This window comes from Argentina anserina, chromosome 4 (assembly GCF_933775445.1).
Source record: "Argentina anserina chromosome 4, drPotAnse1.1, whole genome shotgun sequence".
NCBI classification, from domain to species: domain Eukaryota; kingdom Viridiplantae; phylum Streptophyta; class Magnoliopsida; order Rosales; family Rosaceae; genus Argentina; species Argentina anserina.
Genome location: NC_065875.1, coordinates 10,550,329 through 10,573,528, shown reverse-complemented (window position 1 = coordinate 10,573,528; position 23,200 = coordinate 10,550,329). Strand labels below are relative to the sequence as shown.

Sequence of the window (23,200 nt, the reverse complement as noted above, 5' to 3'; positions counted from 1 at the left end):
ATTCATGAGGCAAGGTGCAGAACTCATGAATAATTTTCTTGTGTGGGCATCATTCATGGGGCAAAGTGCAGAACTAGTGAATTGCTTAATTGTTTATTATATATCACTGATGAGAATGTTGGTGGTATTGTTGCAGTGTTTAAGTGGCAGGTGATATCATTGTGATGGTCATGGCTAATGACGTGAGGTTGTGTTGATTGCATTGCTTTGGGTTGTTGTTGTTATGATTTATAGCTATTGTTACAGGATATGTAGAGATAAATTGTTGTTGTTTATCTATTGAGTATTTTTAGTTAGAGTTTACTCATATCAGCTGTGAAGCTGACCGAGTTTGTGTTTGTAATCCCGGGTACCAACCAATGGTGCAGGGGGTAGTGTTGCAGGTAGTACGTAGTTACAGTTGGAGAGTCAACCAGTTGTTAGCAGTTTGATATTTTGATTTCAGTTCTGCTAGTCTTGGTGAGGCTCGTGTGAAATCCTACGACTATATTTATTTACTTAAATGTAAACAGTGGGTTTGGACTCAAGTTGTAACTGTGGGTTTGGACTCAAGTTGTAACTGAGTTGTGTTTGTTTGAACTCAAATTGATATTCAACAGATGTATTGTTCAATAAAATGGTACACGCCGGAATCATTCTCTAGGTATTCCACATGAAATCACTATATCCTCCAGCAAAGAAACATCACCTTTTCTTTTGATCATGCTTGTCGGTAACTGACAACGGCTGAGTACAGATGAATGCTAAAATACAATCATATTTAACAACCCATAAAAATGTGTGACACTTGCAACACAACATATGAAGGTGACAATTACAAACAACTTATAGTAAACTTTCTTTCTCGGTAGGAAACTTCCTGTGATCAAAACAATTATCTTTTTTTTTTCAAATACAAACACGCTGAGCTTCAAACTTATTATACACTACATAGCTGCTATTGCTATTTCTTTTAATCCTCTGCAACTAAGTTCTAAATCCCTTTGAATCAAGTTGTTTTGTGAACATTCCACTCTAAGCTCTACAGCTGTAAAAATATGTCAACATAAAAAAACGAAGTTAAAAAAAATGGTATCAACTAACATAACAAAACCCAAAACCTTAAATTCAAGTACATCACATACCTAAAAACCAAATGAAATGCAGGTTCTATCCTTGCTTGGTATTCACATCTACCAAGATTTTAAAGATCATAATCAAATGAACCAATATTGAATAGATTCATATTGCATATACTCTCAACATAACATAATTAAGCACACATATACAAACAACTTAAAAACATTCTATAAACAACATCGGATTCATCTTTCTTCATCTATAATCTAAAAACCAAGTAACATCAGTTTCCAAATAAACCAACACCCCAAGCAAGATACAACCTTTTTCTTATTTCTATGTTTTTTTTTCTATGAACCAACGCCTCAATATACAATTTCCAAATGTCACGCAATCAATAAGGAACTCTAACTCAACTAAGAAGGTAAGAACACAAAATAACATTCCAAATATATTTGATACAAATTCCATCTAATTTTGCAATTTAAAATAACATAACAACTCTAATGATAAAAAAAATTATCATACCTTTACATTATAACACAAACACACTGCATTGAATAAATATATGTCAACCTGCAAGAACAAAAAAATAAATTAATAATCACTAATATATGTAAGCTCACCCTTCTTTCGATTCCACAGAAACAACTAAAGATCCAGTGACAAATCTACATGTACTTGATTAACACTGCTACTATGCTGAGCAATGTTTTCACTGATCCTATCAATTGTCAAAACCACATGTCAAAATGTCAAGCTCCATGTAATCGAATAAAATGCAACCAATTACTTTACTTCAACAAAAATAGAAATAGAATACTAAGTCAAATCAACCAATTACTTTTTAAAATTTTAGAGTATTGAATAATCATAATACATGGTATAACAGAAAGAGCATAGCTCAATTTACATTCCCTAATTTCTTCTAAACCCAAAACCCTTGTTTTCTAGAAATCCAGCTTTTAATTTTCTACAATCAAAACAGAAATGATGAGCATCTTTTTGGTGATACAAAGAAATCAAAAATTTGATACTTGATCAAGGTATTATTGATAAGTCTGCAAAAGAATGGACTAACAAACATTGTAGTAACATGATAAAACAAACACAAACAGAAAACAAAACAAACCACTATTCAAAATTCAGCATTCACTCATTATCTTATTGAAAATAAACCTAAATTCTCAGGGTCAGTGATGATTGAAAAAATTCCACACCAAAGCCAATAATAAACAAATACATGACTAACTAAGCAACAAAATGAAGACTAATGAGCAATCCAATGACTAACTAAGCAACAAAATGAAACAAAATAAAGACCCAATGAGCAACCAACGACCAACTAAGCAACAAATAGTTGGCTAATCCTTAGTTCTTCACAATCTTTATCCATGGAAACCCAAACCTGTAGCAGAAATATAAAAACATCATTCAGATGACACAACACCATGACCACAAACAAAGAAATTACCCAACCCATCAATTACCCTCTAATACCCGATCGAACTCTTGATCAAATGCAGCAGAGAAATCAATCTAAATATGTGAACTCAATCGAACTCGGTCCTCCCTCTCTATCACTTTCTTGGTTGTTAATCGAAAACCCTCGGTTCTCTCTCTTGGTTCTCGATTTTAGACCTCGGTTCTCATGCGTTGGCGATTCTTCTCCTCTTGAACCAAAGAGGTGGTTGTTGGATCATAATTCTCATATATTCTAATGCCTTAAAACATGGAATTTACTTATTTTATGTGCTTAATTTAATTTAGACTAATTTATTTCCATGTTTTGTAGAATATCTTGACAAGAAGAGAAAAATGTGAAATTCCGGCAATTTTCTGAGCCCCACCACTTTTGGTGGTGCCATGCATTTTTCAACAAATTTTATGGAGTAAAGGAGGAGAAACACATTATTCTATCACAACTAGATCTCATATTTTTAGTTAAGAGTTTTCTCTATTTCTCACAAAATCATTGCTCTCCATTGTCCAAAAATCCACACATATATTATGCAAAAATCTGATTTAATTTTGGGTATAATCATCACCTCTAGGTCCATCATTACCTAGCTATCCACCAACTTCTTCCATGATCACCCACTTTCGTCCATGATTACCCACTTCTTCCATCACCAACCACCTCACTCACTACACCATTATTTCTCATTTTTCTCTACTTTTTCTACCACCATTCTCCTCTATAAAAACATTCATCACCACCATCACAAAACACACCATTTTCCACCACCAACCAAGAGAAAGAGAGGAAGAACTTTTCAATCTACTCATCTCATTCTAAAAACACCAAGTTTCATCACCTCATCATCCACTATTTTTCATACACCATCATCAAGCAAGGAGGAAGAAGATGAGTCTAGCATCATTTGAGGATCTCCATCACCACCATGTTAAGATCTCCATGAGTTCATCCACATCATCCTCAACTTGAGATTCATTAGTCACCTCTCTACTCTCTCTTTACTTTGATGTTTATAAACATGTTAAAGCTTGTGTATTTGGTTATGAGTGAGTAGTTAATTTGTTGGGGCTATGGTGAAAGCCCTAGCCAATCTTGTATGACATTGATATAAATATTTTATTTGATGCACTTTTCATTAGCACTCTAATATGCTAGTTCAAAAGTTGAACATTCATGCTTAAACTTAATCAAATTGTGTATGATTGTTTGTCATAACATGATGAATGATTATGGCTTGATTAACCTTAATTGTTTTTGAAGCATTATAGCATATCATATGTGCATGTTAGAGTTGTGAACTACAATCACTTATAGATAAGCATGGTTGGTTTGCATGATTTCTTCATCTCCAAACTTTATGCACTTAGGGTAATGCATTTGATACTTAACCAAATTCATATGCATGACTTGAGTATTTAAGTACTACACCCGAGAGGGGTTGTTTGATACCAACAAAGGAGATTGTCCCTTGTCATACCTGAGAGGGATTCAATTTAGTAGTATCATTGTTCACAAGAGAAGCTAGAGGTGGAAACCTTAAGTCCTAACCTCCATCCATTTCATCACATCTATTTTAGCATAGCCTAGTTTACATTTTAAGTGGTCATTTAGTTTTTTGAAGAAATTCCACATCCGAAACAAATTTAAATCACTACACCATCTTGCATATATCCACCATGAATTTGGGTTCACTTGTGAGCCTTGATTTGTGACTTGTACATTTGCATATTCTTCTAGCATCCTTTAGGTTCTCCTAGCTAGAGAAGATTTTTCCAATCCTTGGGTACGACATCCCATACTCACAATCCCACTATACTATAACTTGACCCTTATACTTGAGGGTGACCTTTGATCGACAGTGGCACACAAAGAAAAGCCACCCAATCCACACAATCCATGTATTCCGCAGGTGAAGCCGTTAAGGATTAGAAAGAGCATATTGAGAGAGAAAGAGAGAGGCAGAGAGCGGAAGTTTCACAATGAACCGGTGGAGAACGAAAGATTATGACGCGTGTCATCATCATCTCTTTCTATAACTAAGAAAGTGGCAGGGCTGCAACCAGTGTAGAAATAAAGGCAAAATCGTAATTGCAATCTTAGGAATATTAGCCCGAGTGTGAAGTAAGCACCAAGTAGTATATAGGAAATTCATGTTTGACATGTGTCCTCAATTTCATTTGTGAAATTAACCCTGTTCCAATAAAAAATCTTCTCGAAAAAACAGAAGGATCCCGGGGGGGGGGGGGGGGGGGGGGGTAGAGGGAGATATGACTGCACTTTTTTAATAATTTATGTTCCTATTGAAACTTGTTGTTATTAGGAACTCGAATTCATCCTCTACTACTATTGAACTTGAATTCAAGGAGAGAGAGAGAGAGAGAGAGAGAGAGAGAGAGAGAGAGAGAGAGAGAGAGAGAGAGAGAGAGAGAGAGAGAGAGAGATGTTATTGAGAGCTCGAATTTTTCCAGTGCTGCTGCTACATTTGAACTCGTCAAGATTTGCTACTACATTTGTATTTGTTAGGTTTTGCAATAGCACTTGTGGTCTTCAAATCATGCTATTGCATTTGAACTCATCCAGATATAACACTGCATTTACATTCCTAAGGTATGTCAATTGCAATCGTCATTGTCAAATTGTCAAATCTTGCTAGTACACTAGTACTCTTTTTGTTGTGCTAGTACACTCATAATCATTTGATTAAACTACTACACTCGTCATCATCGCTGCTGGTAAGCACACTCGACCCTTTTGGCAGCAACACTTGTCGTTGTGCTACTACAATTAATCCCACTATAGTACACTCATTCTCGTCCACTTTGCTTCTAGCTTTTCTAGTTCCTGCTACTACTTAAAGTTTGAATTCACATTCACAAATTCATTCAACGTCATTTTGTATGCTATCAAGGTGTCAAGATCCGTCGGCAAATCTAATTTCTTCTTGCAAATAGAGAGATGACTCATATTGGCAATTTAATTGTAACAGAGGGCATTGTTGATCATTTAACCATCAACCAGTGTACTAGTTCTAGCACTTCCATCCTTTTTTTTGTTTAAATCGTTATTTGGAAATGAGCTTATATTCATACCTCCCAAAATAACACTTAGACCTCTCTCTTTTCCCAAGTTCATTTTGACTTTTTTAACGCATATGAAATTACTAAAAAGACATATAAGAGTTATGTGCCGGGTTCAAAATGGGCTCGGGCCGGGCCGAGCCCATGGGCTAAATCTCGGCCCGGACGAGCCCTTTATTGTAATGGGCAACTAACGGGCTTGGACTGTGTCGGACTGACCTTTAACAGGCCGAGCCTGTGCTGGGCTCGAGCTTTTCAGCTCATTTGCCACCTCTAGTTTTATATCCTTAGTGATAAATATATGCATATCCTATTACCATTTAGATAGACGTATATAAATCACCAAATATATACATATTTATATTTCAATCACATAGCAAGTAAAAATATACAAAATGTAAGTTCACACGTCTAGTTACCGCCCAGGTTAGCTAGACCAAATGTGAGGTTTACTTACACTTTTCGCTCCTGTTAGTAACATGCCACCTCAAGTGAGCTTCACTCACTTGGTTCTACAACAATAAGTACCTAAGTGACAAGAAAGTATCACTTAGTAAACAAGAACACGACCACACTAAAATGAGCACTTAATCTATAGCAAGAAATCCCAAAAAACAAATATACTAAAGACACCCACCATGCACTTGATGCTCTCACTCTCTCTTTCTCACTCTAAACTATTCCCAACACCCCTTAACCTCAACAATTAATCAACATGACTTGTGTAATAACCCAATTTATATTGTCATTTCTTGTAATTCCTTAAAAATTAATGAAATGACATTTTGGTTATAATTTTATTCTACGCCATCCAATTAGCCTTTATTCAAAGTAGAAATTGGTTTCGAGAACCAATAAGTCGTTAATTGATTAAATTCAATCGACTCAAGAGTTGACTTTTTATCTGTCATTCGTTTCACGAAACTTCCTTTACGAAAGTTGTAGAGATCGTCGATACGAGTTCATAAACACGCGGCACACATAAATCAGACATCGTGTATGGAAGTTGTTAGCAATGGAAGTTAGTTTTCAACAAATCAGTTTCTCTCTATTCCTTCCTGATATTTTCAGCCCAGTCATTGTTCATCATCTTCTTCATAAATTCTTCCACCGATCACTCACTTCGGCCGTCGCTGCTGGTCACTTCGGAGTCGCACCACCATCATCTACAAGCCTAGGGTGGTGGCACAACTTCCCTCGACGCGTGACAACAGCAGTGACGCCGGGAAGTTTCTACTGAAACTGACGCCGGTGAGTTCTAGGCGTGGAAATAGGTTTAGCCGACTGGCCCTGCTGCTAGGGCATGGTTTTACAAGCTTGGAGGAAGTTTTGGTGCCAAAACCTTGGAGAGTAGCAGCTGCTATAGTGATAGGGAGTTGTAGCAGCAACTCTGGTGGTCTTTTGGCGGTCCTTTTGCCTTCCAGCAGCTCATTTAGGTGAGAACTCCATTCCTTTCCTTTCAATTTCTTTTGGGAAGGGGTGAGGTAGTAAGAATAAGGTTTGGGTCATTTTGGTTGTGTAAATCGGTGAAGTTAAAGGAGGGTTTGTGTTGGTGTGTGGCTAGTTAGAAGTCACTGATTTTGGTTGGTCTTGGTTAGAACTTTGAGGAAATTGGGTTTGGTTAGTGGTGGTCAATACTAGAATCATGTTGTGTAAGCTGGTTGTGTAGGGAGAGTGAGAGTGCTTGGTTTTATAGGGAAATTAGGTTAGTTGGTGGAGGTGAGTGGATGTGGTAGTGCCACTGTTTTGTTTGTGTTCTAGGTAGTGACAATGAGATTGGGTGAAGTGGAGGGTAGTTTGCTTTGTGTTGTTGCTCGTGAGGTGTGAATTTGTTGTTTTAGGTGAGGGTTTGTTCTTGTTGTTCCGAAGGGTGATGGTGGTAGAGGAGGCCGAAAGCACGGCCTTTGTGTCTTAGAAGGGTTTCCTTAGTAAGTTTTGAAGTGTAAGAGAGGTTGGTTTTTGGGTGTGTCTTTAGAAGTGGTTAAGTCACGATTTGAGTTAAATCTTAGTATCGAGGCCGAGAGTGTTTTGGGTGTCCTTAGTGTTTGTGGTTTGTTTTGGTTACTTTTTACTAACTGGAGCTTTGTTCAACTTAGGTGTTTGAGTTGGAAACAAGTTTTCGACTTGTTGAGTTAGAAGTGGAAGCAAGCATTAAGGTGTGTAAACCTTACGTTTAAGTTAGTTACCCTTGGCAATAACTAGACATATATTTCATTATAAAAGTTTGTCGTTGTTTATTTGAGATTGTGATTATAATTTGGTGATATATATATATATATATATATATATATATATATATATCTAATTGGTAAAAGGATATGTATATATATTATCATTGATGATATTTATGATTATGTTATGCTTATTTATCGTTTTGAGATATTGTACATTTTTCTTGGATTATATTGTCTGACAGACGGAACTGAGAGGGAATAAAATGTACTTCTCATAAAAATGGAGGTTTGTGGAGGATAATCGTATAGTCGAAGTGTTGATTTGCGTTTGTTTTACCGAGGGAAAAGAAAATGTACCTCTCGGTGTTATTATGATTTGTGATTGTTTGTAAGTTTTCGATGTTATTTGTGTTGTTTGACCGGAAGGAAATAAAATGTATCTTCTGGCAATATTATTGAGTATTAATGAATTGAGTTGTGGTGTGTGGAGTGGTGTGCGGTGAATCCAAACTTTTTTGTCTTATTGGCGGCCATGTTGGCAAAGGAAAAGTGTGAGTGAGTTGGTTTGGTGTGAGTGAGTTGATTTGGTGTGGGTGAGTTGGTATGGTTATGGATATGTAGTATTGGGTGAGTTAACATAGTCCTAGGATCATTAACAAATAAAATCGTTCTTCATATATGTTTTGTTTTTAAAATATATGGACTTGATCGACTATGGTTCATGGGTAAGTAAAATAAGATTTAATTAAAATGGTTTCAATGGTTAATGGTTAGGAGCTATGTTAAATATTGAGTTGCAGTGTAATTGATGTTTGTGGTTTCCTATTTTATAGTATTGTATATGTGTTTTAGTGATTTCCTAAAATAAGCTTTTATGCATGAATCACTAAATTTTACTCTGTCTTTTTTTCACGTGTAATTCCCTGAACTAAAATTCATGCAGTGATTATACATCATATATTTATGTTTGTTTAAGTGATTTCTGAACTACGCTTTTATGTGGGAAATCACTAATCTTTCTTTTGTGCTTTTCTTCTTTATGTGTGAATTCATGAACTATGCTTGCATGCAAGATTCACAATCTATTTCTTCCTTGAATTTTTTGTGTGAGTGAGCATTGTGGGTTGTGTGAATGGCTCAATTGTTTGTTATCTATCACTTATGCGAATGCTGGTGGTATTGTTTGTGTTTGTGTGTTTGTTGCGGTGTTTAAGTGGCAGGGATATCATTGTGATGGTTATGGGTAATGACGTGAGGTTGAATTGATTGCATTGTTCTAGGTTGTTGCTGTTATGATTGATAACTATTGTTGCAGGATACATAGAGATAAATTGTTGTTGTTTATCTGTTGAGTATTTTTATTTAGAGTTGACTCATACAAGCTGTAAAGCTGACCGGGTTTTGTTTGCAATCCTGATGTAGCTAACAATGGTGCAGGGGATAACGCTGCAGGTCATATATAATAGCATTTGAATGATTGAGCAGCGTGATAGCAGTCTACTGCTTGTTGCCATTTCCTTTTTGTTTGGTGTGGATTGAGAGAATTTGTAAAATGTGTTTATTTACATTTGTACATGCTGTGACAATGTAAATCGTAGTTTATAACCGAGTTAATTGTTTAAACTCATTATCGATATTCAACAGCGGTATTGTAATTTCAATTACACTGAGATTATTTTAGAATGTTAGTATCCTTTTTTTGAAATTTTATGGTTCAGAATTTATGGTCGCTACAACTTGACCTTGAACTTTCTCACTCACAACAACCACCCTCCAACTTAACCAAAAACAACCTCTCGACCTCTCTCCCTGAAACAACCAAAAAGCAACAACTCAACAAAAAGTTAATATTCACAACATAAACAACTAACTAACAAAATCACACTCATTTCTCTACAACTTCTAGATACTAACCACTAACACCTACACTCCTTTCCCTTCAAAACTCACGATTTTAACCCCAAAACTACAGTAACACAACAATAAACTGAGAATAGCAAACTCCCGACAACAACCAATATCAATTTCAACCTAGAATCACCAAACCTTTTACAACAACTAACTTACTCAAGATTAACCGAACACATTCAAATGACCTATGTAAACGCTCGTATCGACGAGCACATTGCAATAGAATAAACTATTACTCCGAAACATTACCCTACATACCGCCACAAGCCGCCGATAGTGGCAGCACCGCCACTTTTTCCCGTGACCACCAATGATCACCACAATTCACCACCATAATCTAAACAACATTTCCAACAACTTTCTGGTTGACAACAAAGTCTAAATCCAAGCCTAAATAGTCCAATCGACAAAGAACATAAAACCGACACTATTCACAAACCCTAGAAATTGAAATTCTTGATTCGAATACTTACACTTTGATTTGGTTCGATTCTTTTGTGGGAATGTTGCAGGAACTGAGACAAGCAAAACCCCTCCAAGAATCTCAAGCTATGGCGGTAGGAGGAGGCGGCGCCGACACAGCAGTAAAAGATGGAGATCGTCAACCCGTCAGTTTGATAGGCGGCATGACGCGAGGCGACGTCGGACGGTAGAGAAATAAGTCGGAGAAGATTTTGAGTCGGGTGAACAGTACCTGATCTCAGGTTAACAGTAACCGAGCTGGGTTTGGGAACAAACTGATTTTCTTAGTTTTTTGTCTCCTCTGCTTCCTTTTATACTTTTTCCAAAATCGGAAACCAAACTTCACATACGACATCCGATTAAAGTGTGTTGTGCGTCTACGAACTTGTATTGACGAGCCATACAACTCTTGTGAATGAAGTTTTCTGAAACGAATGACAAATTAAAAGTCAACTCTTAAGTCAATTGAACTTAACCCAATATCGACTTATTGGTTCTTGAACCAATTTCTACTTTGAATGAAGGCTATTTAAAAGGCGTAGAATATGGATATAACCAAAATAACATTTCATAAATCTTAATAAATTACAAGAAATATAAATCGAAATTCGAGTTATTACATTTTTAACGCAACTCTGATCATCAAACATGGTTTATATCCAATAACCAAGAGTAACAAAGAGAAACCATAACGATGAAACACCCAAAATCAATTGAGAATAGAATTGCAAAATGACTCAAATACATCTGCTCAGTCTCACCTTATGTGAATAAATGATCACTGACTGTGATGTTCTTTTTCCCTATTTCTTCATTGGATTTTGCGGACTCGGCCTTAGATTTTCTTCTTTCATATAACTGCAAATAGAGACTGGGGTGAATTTTGATGAAAAAATAATTTCTACACTCATTGTCTCCCACGTTGTAGCTTGAGGTCGTGCGCCTTGCCGGCAGTTGTTCGTCTTCTTCATCTGGAGATCGTGCGTCATTTTTTTTCTCTGAAATATATTGATATATATATATATATTCCTCATTTATTTTATATTATACATTGTTAGCCTTGTATGATGTATCGGATATGGGCAAAATTTTAGGTGTCACTACCCCTCACAATGGTCATATATAACTCTAACTATCAATGGATTTATGTTAGCCCAATATCATTGGCTCATAGGTCTTAAACTTGCATTTGAAACCTTTTTTTGGTGTTAAGTGATTCTTAACACTTAGCACGATTTCATCATCAATTCACTCATAATCGATATAAGCTCTACCTAGACACTTATTCATACAAAAGAAACTAAAACATACTAAATAAGAGGTAACAAAGAGTAAGAATAGGGCATAAACGCATTAAGAACGTCACACTTTGTGCTTCTATCAACAGCCCCACACTTAAACTTTGCTAGTCCCTTAGCAAAACTAGAAAAGGAAAACAAAAACATAAAACAAAAATCAATACAACTAAACTAATGACTCAACTATAATGCCTTCAACATTTTGTCTCATAGATCTTCAAACTCATAGCATCGAGACTAACACTTAATCGAAATATATAGAATGAATTCAATGGTTAATAAACATGAGATCTCGCATAACAAGTAAGACATGGTAGAAACAGAGATGATATTAAGCTCAACATGTTCAAAACAAGTTCAAAATTCAACTCACAAGGGATATGCACTCCGAATATTTTCTCTTAAGAACATGACATATGCTTAAAAGCTTTTCACACATAAGAGTTATGAACACATAGTGAATTCGAAAACCTCATGAAAGATAACAATCATATGCACAAATGAACCAAAACCATATGCTTACTCATGAAACAAACTCCACAAATCAAGAGCTATTCATTTTAAGAATCATGCGGATCTTTATAAAAGGTAGGCTTAGGCTCGGTAAGGATATCATTTTTTTAGGTAAAAAATGAATCACAAAGGTCATCCTCAAGACTTAGCAGAGCAATAATCATCCACTTTATGTCGCCATACTCCATAAAACAAAGGCCAATTTTATCATGTTGACCCATTCTTCACTCTAAACATTGTGAAAACGAACAAAGGCTAAAGTACAACATTATTGAGCCTTGAACAAATACATCACAACTCTAAATTCACATCAAACATAGCTATGTCGTAACTTCTTTATATATTTTTTTTTTCAAGCCGTGTTCATGTATTTTTCTCTTTTTCTTCTCACGACATCTTTCTATTTTTTCCATTCTTTTCACATGGCACATATACATACATAGCATAACCCCACACTTGAATTGAATCATCCCTCATCATTAACACCAAGAATCGGCTCTGCCAAGCCTTAAAGACAAGGGTAGAGATACAACTATACTAAGCAAGGATATTAACATGTTGGTAATGAAAGAAAAGGCTTAACGTAGGCTCAAAGGGATTCATACTAAGGTATCCCAAGCAGGGCACAAATAAGGCATACGGCTTTTTGGTATAAAGTGGTGGAATCCTAAAAACATCCAACAATCATTTTCAAAATCACAGTATATTATGATAAAAGTTTTGGAAGTTTCACAAAGTAAGTTCTAGCATTCTCTAATTCATTGCAATTCTATGGCATATGAATTGATCAAAATAGAGCATAATGAGGTTTTATATAGCCAAGAAATGATAGATTAAACTCTTCAAAGAAAAGCACATACATGGCTCGAAACTCACATAGGGTTACATGAATTCAACACAAGTAAAGAACATGCTCATTCTGTACCTAAGTTTTAAAATCCTCATCTACTACATGTTCGTACAAAATCTACACATCGATTAACCATCAAATAACAATGAAGTTCAATTTCATTATCATGGTCATCTATCAACCAATCATTCAAAGATCAACTCATCCTAGACATTTAAAGGCATACCTAAGACTCAAAAAAAAAAACAACTTAAAATCGAAAAATAAAACCCAAAATAACACTAAAAATTGAAAATCAAAATCAAAACAACAAAATCGAAACACATATTAAACAATAGAATACAACGAATGATATATACCCCACCCCACACTTAAAACTTACATTGCCCTCAATGTACAATCCGATAAGCAATGAAAATTAAAAAGAGATAACGGATAAGAAAATGCAAACACTCATTGATAGCTCCTTCATTGGCTTAAATTTATAGTCCAAAGCCTAGACTATCTCCAAACATTCACTTGCTTGCCGTAGGTTCAAGGAGAGAATTCTCCTCCACATTATGCTCCACAAAGTTCTCATAGTATGGCTTCAAGCAATGTCTATTGATCGTGAACTCCTTCCCATTCACTGCACTTTTAATCCTGATAGCATCAGAAGGAAAAATATGAGTAATAACAAATGGGCCAAGCCATCTTGAACGAAGCTTGCCTGGAAACATCTTAAGTCGAGAATAAAACAAAAGAATTTTCTGCCCAACGACAAAGTGTTTCTTCCTAATCATATGGTCATGGAACGATTTGGTCTTCTCCTTGTAAATCATAGCCGAATCATAGGCCTCATTTCGAATCTCTTCAAGCTCATGCAATTGCAATTTCCTATGCAATCCAGCCTCGTCAATGTCCATGTTAAAATTCTTCACAGCCCACCATGCACGATGCCTCAAGCTCCACAGGTAGATGGCACGCCTTGCCATAGACTAATCGAAACGGTGACATTCCAAGAGGGGTCTTGTATGCAGTTCTATAAGCCCAAAGAGCATCATCTGATTGTTGAGACCAATATTTGCGTGATGGTCCAACGGATTTCTCTAAAATTATCTTGATCTCTCGATTAGATAGCTCAACTTGTCCACTTGTTTGGGGGTGATAAGGCATAGCAACCTTATGCTTGATACCATACTTCCTCAACAATGCCTCAATGGTCCGGTTGCAAAAATGAGATCCTCCATCACTAATGATTACTCTTGGCATACCAAACCTAGAGAAAATGTTATAACGAAGGAAATCTGCAACAACTCGAGAATCATTAGTCTGGGTGGCTTTTACTTCCACCCATTTTGAAACATAATCAACACAAACGAGTATGTACAAGAAACCATTAGTGTTTGGAAAAGGTCCCATGAAATCGATACCTCAACAATCAAATAGTTCAACAGTCAAGACAGGATGCATCGGCATTTGATCTCTAGAGCCTATGTTTCCCATGCGTTGGCATTTATCACAAGTCATGCAAAACTGATATGCATCTCTAAAGATCGTAGCCCAAAAGAAACCACATTCCAACACCTTAGAAGCAGTCTTACGTGAACCAAAATGTCCTCCACCAGACTCAGAATGACAAAAGGTAAGTATAGAATGATGTTTAGATTCAGGGACATACCTCCTAATGATTTGATCAACACAATGTTTCCACAAGTATGGTTCATCCCAAACGTAATGCTTAGCTAAAGCTTTAAGTCTATTATTTTGAGCATGTGATAAAGTATCTGGAAATTGCTTAGAAACAAGATAATTCAAAATATCTGCATACCATGGCTCACTTACCTCAACTCGAAAGAGTTGCTCATCCGGAAAACTCTCTTGAATGGCCAGGGGCTCAACATCTCTCACCAAACGGCTCAAATGGTCCGCCACAACATTGTCACATCCCTTCTTGTCCTTGATCTCGAGATCAAACTCTTGGAGTAAGAGAATCCATCGTATCAATCTCGGTTTTGCATCATTTTTCGTCATTAAGTACTTCAAAGCTGCATGGTCAGTGTAAACAATAACTTTGGATTGAAGTAAGTAAGAACGAAACTTATCTAAAGCAAATATCACGGCAAGAAGTTCTTTTTCGGTTCTGGTGTAGTTATGTTGAGCATCATTGAGCGTTCGACATGCATAGTAAATGGCATAAGGCTGCTTGTCCTTCCTCTGTCCTAGCACGGCTCCAACTGCATAGTCGGAGGCATCACACATTAATTCAAACGGCAATGACTAATCCGGTGGTGCCTTGATCGGTGCCGACGTTAAAAGCTTCTTCAAACTCTCAAATGCATGATTGCAATCATCATCAAAGTGAAATGGAATGTCCTTTTGAAGCAATGAACTCAATAGTCTCGCAATCTTGGAAACGTCCTTGATAAACCTACGATAGAAACCTGCATGTCCAAGAAACGATCGAACATCCCTCACATTTGTGGGGAGGGGTAATGATCGGTTCGATTACTCGAGATCAATATTAACCCTGTAAGCATCGTTATTAGTATAAAGCAAGAGGGTATCGTTCACAAACCGGGGATCCAACCAGGGTAAAGAATCACAAATATTTAACAACGAATTCATAAGAGTTTAAAAGGTTTGATATAGGTTCGGATTGAGATATAAAAACAGAAAATAAAACCTAAACTAATATATACATGTGATCAACCAACCAACACATAAACAATCACCAAAACAAATCGTCACAAGTAGCTTCAAAATCATAATCTCATCCTATGCAAACACCGAGCCTTAGCGGACAAGTATTGAGTGAACAAACAACAACCTAATGCCGAACTAGGTTACTTAGTGCATCCCTAACTCGAAACATGGCCTGATAATCCTATCTTAGCGCTTAGAAATTACAAGGTAACATGTCATTCTCAATCTTACCACTTCATTGATTCATCTCTTATCTAATTACTTAGCGCATCTTAAATAACAAACGGATCATGGTTAATTCCTAGTGATTACTAACAAGTCAAGCATGTCACTTACTTTAACAAGTTAACAAAAACACTTAAGAATCCTATATGCAAAACTAACTTAGCGCCTTGAATCACATATAGTTAACGCACAAGAAAGAGAATCATTAAATCATTGAATTATAAACTCACGACATCTACATAGAAATCATAGAAAACAAAATCAGAACTACTTTATAACATCTTGCAAAATCGTAAACTACATAAGAGTATTCCACAAATTCGGAACTAGCCAAAAACATAAACACAACATCACACAAAGAATCCAAACCAAAAACATAAGTGAAGAAGTAACGAGTTACACTTTGTAAATCTCCTTAGCGGTATCAAAACAAGGCAGCACGGCTTCAACTTGAATGGCAATCCTAGGCGTAGCGCTTTGGATCGAATGGAATGAAGGAAAGATGGTGTTTTCGCCTTGAATGGCTTTGAGGATGATGAGTAGTGTTTAAGGCAGAGCTTTGGCAAGTCTTGTGAGCAAGGTTGATGATCATTTTATGTGCAAATGAGGTGCTATATATATAGGAAGAAACCCAAGGGAGGATGGCCACAAAGTCCACAAAGTTGAAACCAAATTGGTTGAGGTTTCCTAGATTCGGCAGATCTGACCTTTGTCCCTTGTTGTGGCCATAACTTTCTCTAGAAAATAGATATTGAGATGATTCCAACTGGCAATTTCCACTAGACTTCCGTGGCTTTTCATCCATAAATCATGCATTTTCTCAATCATTGTGAGCTGTCCAGGGGAGCTCGTCAAAGTTGGATGATCTGCAGTGCCAGAATTCTGATTTATATAAGGATTGCATATCCTTTGCATTAATTGCATATCTTCTTCCTCCTTTAATGCTGATTTCTTTTGCACAAATTTCTTCCTTTGAATGAGGGAGGCAGCAAAAGTCTTAATTGTTGCAGCCATGTTTGATTTTCTTACCTCTCCTCATTAAATTTGCTGCATGCCTTCTTTGACTTTCTTGCCTCTTCTCATGTAATTTTCTGCATGCCTTCTTTGACATTGTTTGGTGCAGGGATTTATGGATATTCTCATACATATCTGTGCTCTATATGTAGGAGAAACAAGGTCCCAAGTTTCCCTCATAGCCCTTGGATCAAAAGCAAATCAATGGCTGAGATAATTCCGTCGAGTTCACTGGACCTCCGATCAATGATTCGGTCATATCTCCCTGTAGGAATAAGATATTGATTTGATTCCAAATCCTACAGAAACTAGACTCAAAATCCTTTTTATCCATATAAGGTACGTCTTCTAACGCAATCGGAGCTATCCAGGGGAGCCCGTCGAAGTTGGACAATGAATCTTGACAACATTTTGATTTCTTGCATGGATTGGGCTTGTAAGTGTATTTTCTTCTCTTTCCTTGTGGAACTAGGATTGCTTTCCTTCTCCAACATGGATTTGTATTTCCTAATAAGAATAAGTATGTTAGAAACAAAGAAATACGAAAGGATGAATCCTACTCGAACAAGGAATCATATTTCAACAAGGATTATTAACACTTAGCACGATTTCATCATCAATTTATTCATAATTGATATAAGCTCTACCTAGACACTTATTCATACAAAAGAAACTAAAACCTACTAAATAAGAGGTAACAAAGAGTAAGAATAGGGCATAAACATATTAAGAACGTCACACTTTGTGCTCCTATCAGGTAAGTGAAGCACAAGATCTATTTTAGACTTATCAACCTCAATTCCTTTAGATGAAACAATATGGCCTAAGACAATGCCTTGCGTAACCATAAAATGACATTTTTCCCAATTCAAAATCAAGTTAGTTCTTCACAACGTCTAAGCACAAGTTCCACATTCTCTAAACATGCGTCGAAATTGTCACCATAAACAGAAAAGTCATCCATGAAAACTTCAATTTTAGAACCAATATACTCAGAGAAAATGTGATACATACAACGTTGAAACGTACCTGGAGCGTTGCATAAACCAAAAGGCATGCGACGATAAACAAACGTACCAAAAGGGTATGTGAATGTCGTCTTTTCTTGATCTTCCTCCGCAACACTAATCTGATTGTATCCACTATATCCATCAAGGAAACAATATAAAGAATGACCAGCTAACCTCTCAAGCATTTGATCAATGAATGGCAATGGCATATGATCCTTCCTTGTCATAGAATTAAGCTTCCTATAGTCGATACACACACGGTGACCAGTCACTGTCATTTGAGGCACTAACTCGTTATCTTTGGTCTTCACCACCGTGATTCCAGACTTCTTTGGCACAACTTGAATGGGGGAGATCCACCTACTATCTGAAATAGGGTAGATGACGCCACAATCATGTAACTTAGAGATCTCGTCTTTGACAACTTGCATCATTGGTGGGTGAAGACGTCTCTGACCCTCCTTGGTCGGTTTGGCACCATCTTCAAGTAAAATTCGATGCACACACATTGTAGGGCTGATTCCCTTGATGTCGGCTAGGGTCCATCCTATGGTCGTCTTGTGTCTCTTCAACACTTCAATCAATCTCTCATCTTGTTCCTCGTTGAGTGCAGATGAAATGATCACTGGCAATATATCCTCATCTCCCAAAAACGCATACTTCAAGTGGTCTGGAAGAACCTTAAGATCAAGCTTTGGGGCTTGCACCATAAAAGGAAGATTCTTATTAGTGGTTAAAAGAATTGGACTATGAGAGACATAACTTACCTCACGTGGCAAAACCTTAAGAGAGGCATATTCTCTAGTACAAAAGATGGGACGGCATCATTGGCTTCCAACTCATAAACGTTGGAGCCATCACTTGCAAATCCAACCTCAAGGGCAATGGTGAGTGCCAACTCGTCATGTGCCAAGGTATCTAGATAGTTATCTGCAAGGGAATCAAGAATGTCAACTGAAAAACAATCACTCAATTCCGAAAGCGGGAACCTCATGGCTTCAAAGATGTTGAAGCTAATCACTTCACCGTCGAACTCAAAGGTGAGTGATCCACTAAACACATCAATCTTCATTCTTGCAGTCCTCATAAAGGGAATCCCCAACAGAATAAGGACCTCCTTGTCATCTGCTTCAGTTGGGTCCATGTTAAGGACATAGAAGTCTGTAGGGAATATCAAGCTCGAAACCTGCACAATAACATCTTCAACATAGTCCAAAGGGACTTTGTTGGAACAATCAGCTAATCGGATAACCGCACTATTTTTTTCAAATCTCCTAGACCTAAGTTAGCAAAAATGTAGTAAGTCATTACATTGATCGATGCACCTAAGTCTAGCATTATCTTATGAAATTTTGTGTTACCGATTGTACAAGAGATAGAAAAACTCCCTGGATCCTTGAGCTTAGGTGGTAGCTTCCTTTGGAGCACGGCTGAGACCATCTCATTCATTGTGACCACTTCCTTCTCTCGAATCGTCCTCTTATTGGTGCACAACTCCTTTAGAAACTTAGCGTACTTCAAGATTTTTTGAATACATTAAATGAGAGGCATGTTCACTTCTACCCTCTGATGTCAAGCATGGCTTGATCAGAGTCATCATTCTTCTTCTTTGCGAATCTATTGGGGAAGGGGACACGAGGAAGAGCATTAGTTGAAACCAAACCACTAGAGATAGGATCCTTACCTGTCTCATGCACGGCATCATTGACCTTAGAGGAGACATGAACCTTCTCTAGGTCATTTGCATTGAAATTCTCAGCCTCTTTGTCTTTAGAAGGCATGGCCTTCTTGATTGGCTGCAATGGAGCATCTAAGAGCCAGCCACTTCTTGTCATCATGGCCTTCACATTTGGATTGGCTTGGTTTGGCTTGGCAACTTACCTCCTTCATGGATCTTGCCCATGAAGTCGATCACTTGTCTCATCTGCTTCTTAAGCTCGGTTATGTCTTTAGAATGAGCTTGTTGGCCTGTAACTAAAGCTTGAGTAGCAGAGTTTAAATTTTGTTGCCCTTGAGCAAAGGACTTCAAAAGTTCATCATAGTTGGGTGCAGATGTATTAGTCGAACCATGAACATTGGAGTTAAAGGGAACATAACCTTGAGGTACCTGAACCCTCACAAACAAACCTGAAGGACGAGGTCCTTGACCTTGAGCATTGGACGGTTGAGCATTGTTGTTCCAGCGAAAGTTGGGATGGTCTCTAAGTCCAGGATTGTATGTGTTCGAATAATGATCATACCTAGACCTTTGTTGCCCCATGAAGTTCAACTCCTCGTAAGTCATTGCACCATTTGGACAATTCTCGGTGGTGTGGTCCTTGAATGAACAAATGCCACACGCTTGAGCGTTGATGCTCGAACCATTGAATGCCTTGACAAGAACGTCAAGCTTTCTTTCTAAAGTAGCCATTTGATTCCTTGTATCAATGTCATACACCTCATGGGTCTTGCTTCCTCTCTTCTCCTTAGAACTAAATTGGCGATTGTTGTCGGCCAAGTCAGCAATCAAGGTGTAAGCTTCTTGACTGGTCTTGTTCATGAATGTGCACCCACATGCCGAATCCACCATACTCTTATTAGTGGTGTCGAGTCTTTCATAGAAGAATTGCACCAAGTCATCCAACGAAATACCATGGTGAGGGCACTTCCTTTATAGTTCCTGAAATTTCTCCCATGCCTCGTAAAGTGAATCCGCATCATTTTGAGTGAAAATCTGAATCTCCCTCCTTAGTCTTTTCGTGAGTTGAGCATGGAAGAATTTTTTCAAGAACTTCCTAGTCATTTCATCCCATGTGATGATGATTTTCGGAGGCAGAGAGTACAACCAACGCTTAGCATCATCCTTAAGGGTAAATGGAAACAAAAGCAACCACAAGCCTTCTTGAGACAGATGATGAATCGATTAGAACTTGCAAATGTCCAAGAACTCCCTAAGGTGAACATTAAGATCTTCCATTGAGGAACCAGAATACTTAGGCAGCTACCCAAGCAATTGAACTGGAATGGAGAAGTTGGCTAAATTAGGAGGTGTGAAAGCAATGCATGAAGGTGATTCAGGGGTGGTGGGGATGAAAGCATTCTTGAGTGCCATTAGAGCACCGGCAGGAACTAGGCCACGGTCTGCAATTGTGTCTGTCTTTGAATTGAAGATGAAGGGAAATAAAGGATCCTCATCTTATTCTGATCTAGGTGAAGAGTTCAAGATTGAATTCCTTGGAGATGATTCGAAATCTAAAGGTTCACACGAGAAAGATTTTTGTAAGTCTCTAAGTGCGTGAATTCGATCTTTGAGCTCTTGTGTTTTCTTAGATATTGCGAAACATGTTTTACTCTTCTTCCTATCACATAAGTTGTAATTGTCCTCCAGAGCCAATTGTATCTATGCCATGTTCCTTTTTTATTTTGAAGCATATGAAGTCCAAAATGTTTTCATTAAGTCCACTTTAGCCATCCATTTTATTGCACTCGATCTTCAATCTACATTTGAAAGTAGGAATATAAGATTGTTACCGATTTATTAACTAACTGAGATAAACTTTGAAACGTACCAACACATCTGGCATTTACTTTATTGCAACAGCCTTGCTCCAATTATTGCTTAAATTATGAATAGTCAGTTGCATGTATAACTATAACAAACATACAACATCAATGACCAGAGCTTCAAAATGGCAACAGGTTCACCAAGTGCAGTTTAGGTTTCATTAAAAATTTAGGGTTTAATAGTTGGGATAATAGCTTAAATTTAGTACCTTATCGAGCAAAGACGTATTTATACGCTGCATTCTTCTCCTAGTAGTACATGATAACATTATTATTCACTATAACAAATTGAAAAAAAAGAAGAAGATAATGATACAATTTTCTTGATACATTAAGGTACGACAGGGATACCTAATTCGCTGTACTTTTCTCTTTGTTTGTCGAATGTAAGAAATAGAATGAGAATTCGTTGTAATTTTCTCTTTGTTTGTCGAATGTAAGAAATAGAATGAGACATCAACTCTTGATTTTCAAATTTCATACCAGTGATTGTGGTAATCACATATAGATACAATTAAACACCTTTTCTTTAAAAAAAATTTAAGAGAGAAGAAAAAAACTTACTGTTCTTCTTTCTTCTTGTTCCACTCTTTCAGAATCACTTTCTATAACATCCCTAAATTCTGAACCATAAAAATTTAAATTTTTAAGGATGCTAACACTCTAAAATAACCTCAGTACAATTGAAATTACAGTACAGCTGTTGAATATCAACCCTGAGTTTAAACATACAACTCAGTTTACAACAAAATTACATACTCACTGTTAAACAACATAGATCTGTAAAATTACTACACTCAGTCCTTACCAAAACAAAGAGAAATTGCAACTAAAACAGCACGTTGATGTCAAGCTTCTCCCTCTCCAACTGCAACTACGTACTACCTGCATCACTACCCCTTGCACCATTGATTGGTACACCGGGATTGTAAACACAGCCCGGTCAGCTTCACAGCTAGTATGAGTAAACGAAAAGAAATAGTAAACAAACATGCATCTACGACAACTTCTCAGATAATATCATAATCTCCACATTCTCTAAATAATAACCACAACATTATCATTAACACACTCAATCACTGTCATCACAACAACATTATCACACCACTCACACTCACACCACAACAACACTAGCGTCATCACAGATGAGACACCACAACAATGGAGTCATTCATGAGTCGGTCAACACTTTGATCCCATGAATAATACTCCACACAAATAAACTAATTATGAGTTGTTACAACACTTTGCCCCCATAAATAGTAGACACAATACTAAAAAATTATTCATGAGTTCTGCACTTTGCCCCATGAATAGTAGATGATGCCTATCACCATTTTGGCACAACAACAAACAGCACACCACTTCACAATACCACGAGACACACAACTCACAACAACGAACCCCTAAACCACAACACCCACTCACACTAAAAATATAAGAAAACAAATAGCAAATCCTGCATGAAAGTATAGTTCAGGAATTCACATAAGCATACAATAAAATACAAAAGATAAGTAAACAAATAACAATCACATGCAGTAAAAGAAACATCACTCCACAACTACGAGCATATGCAACGGAGAGAGACAATCATGCAAATAATGGACAATTTTGATAGATTGATTGTCTGAAGCAATGCACCACAGAAAAAAGGGGGAGAAAAAGTATGTGGGACCCACGAGTAAATAATAAGTTCAGCAGTCACAATTGCAACAATTGATTGTCGTGGTGGTTGTGTGCAATTGGTGGGGCCCATGCAAGTGGCACCCTTCATCCAATTTTTTTGTTCTATTTCTTCTTCCATGTAATTCACTCACATCACAATTATTGGTAGGCAACTAAATATATGTGGTAAACCCAATAATATACTGCCACTTGGCCAATGACTACATTTGT

General features: G+C 37.1%; 1 non-coding gene across 1 annotated transcript; it reads left to right on the top strand.

Annotated features, from left to right (window-relative positions):
- Positions 1-20,385: 20,385 nt before the first annotated feature.
- On the top strand, positions 20,386-20,492 carry LOC126793035 (small nucleolar RNA R71). Its single transcript, XR_007672019.1, has one exon. It is a non-coding gene; the product is annotated as a small nucleolar RNA R71 (small nucleolar RNA).
- The last annotated feature ends 2,708 nt before the right edge of the window (positions 20,493-23,200 follow it).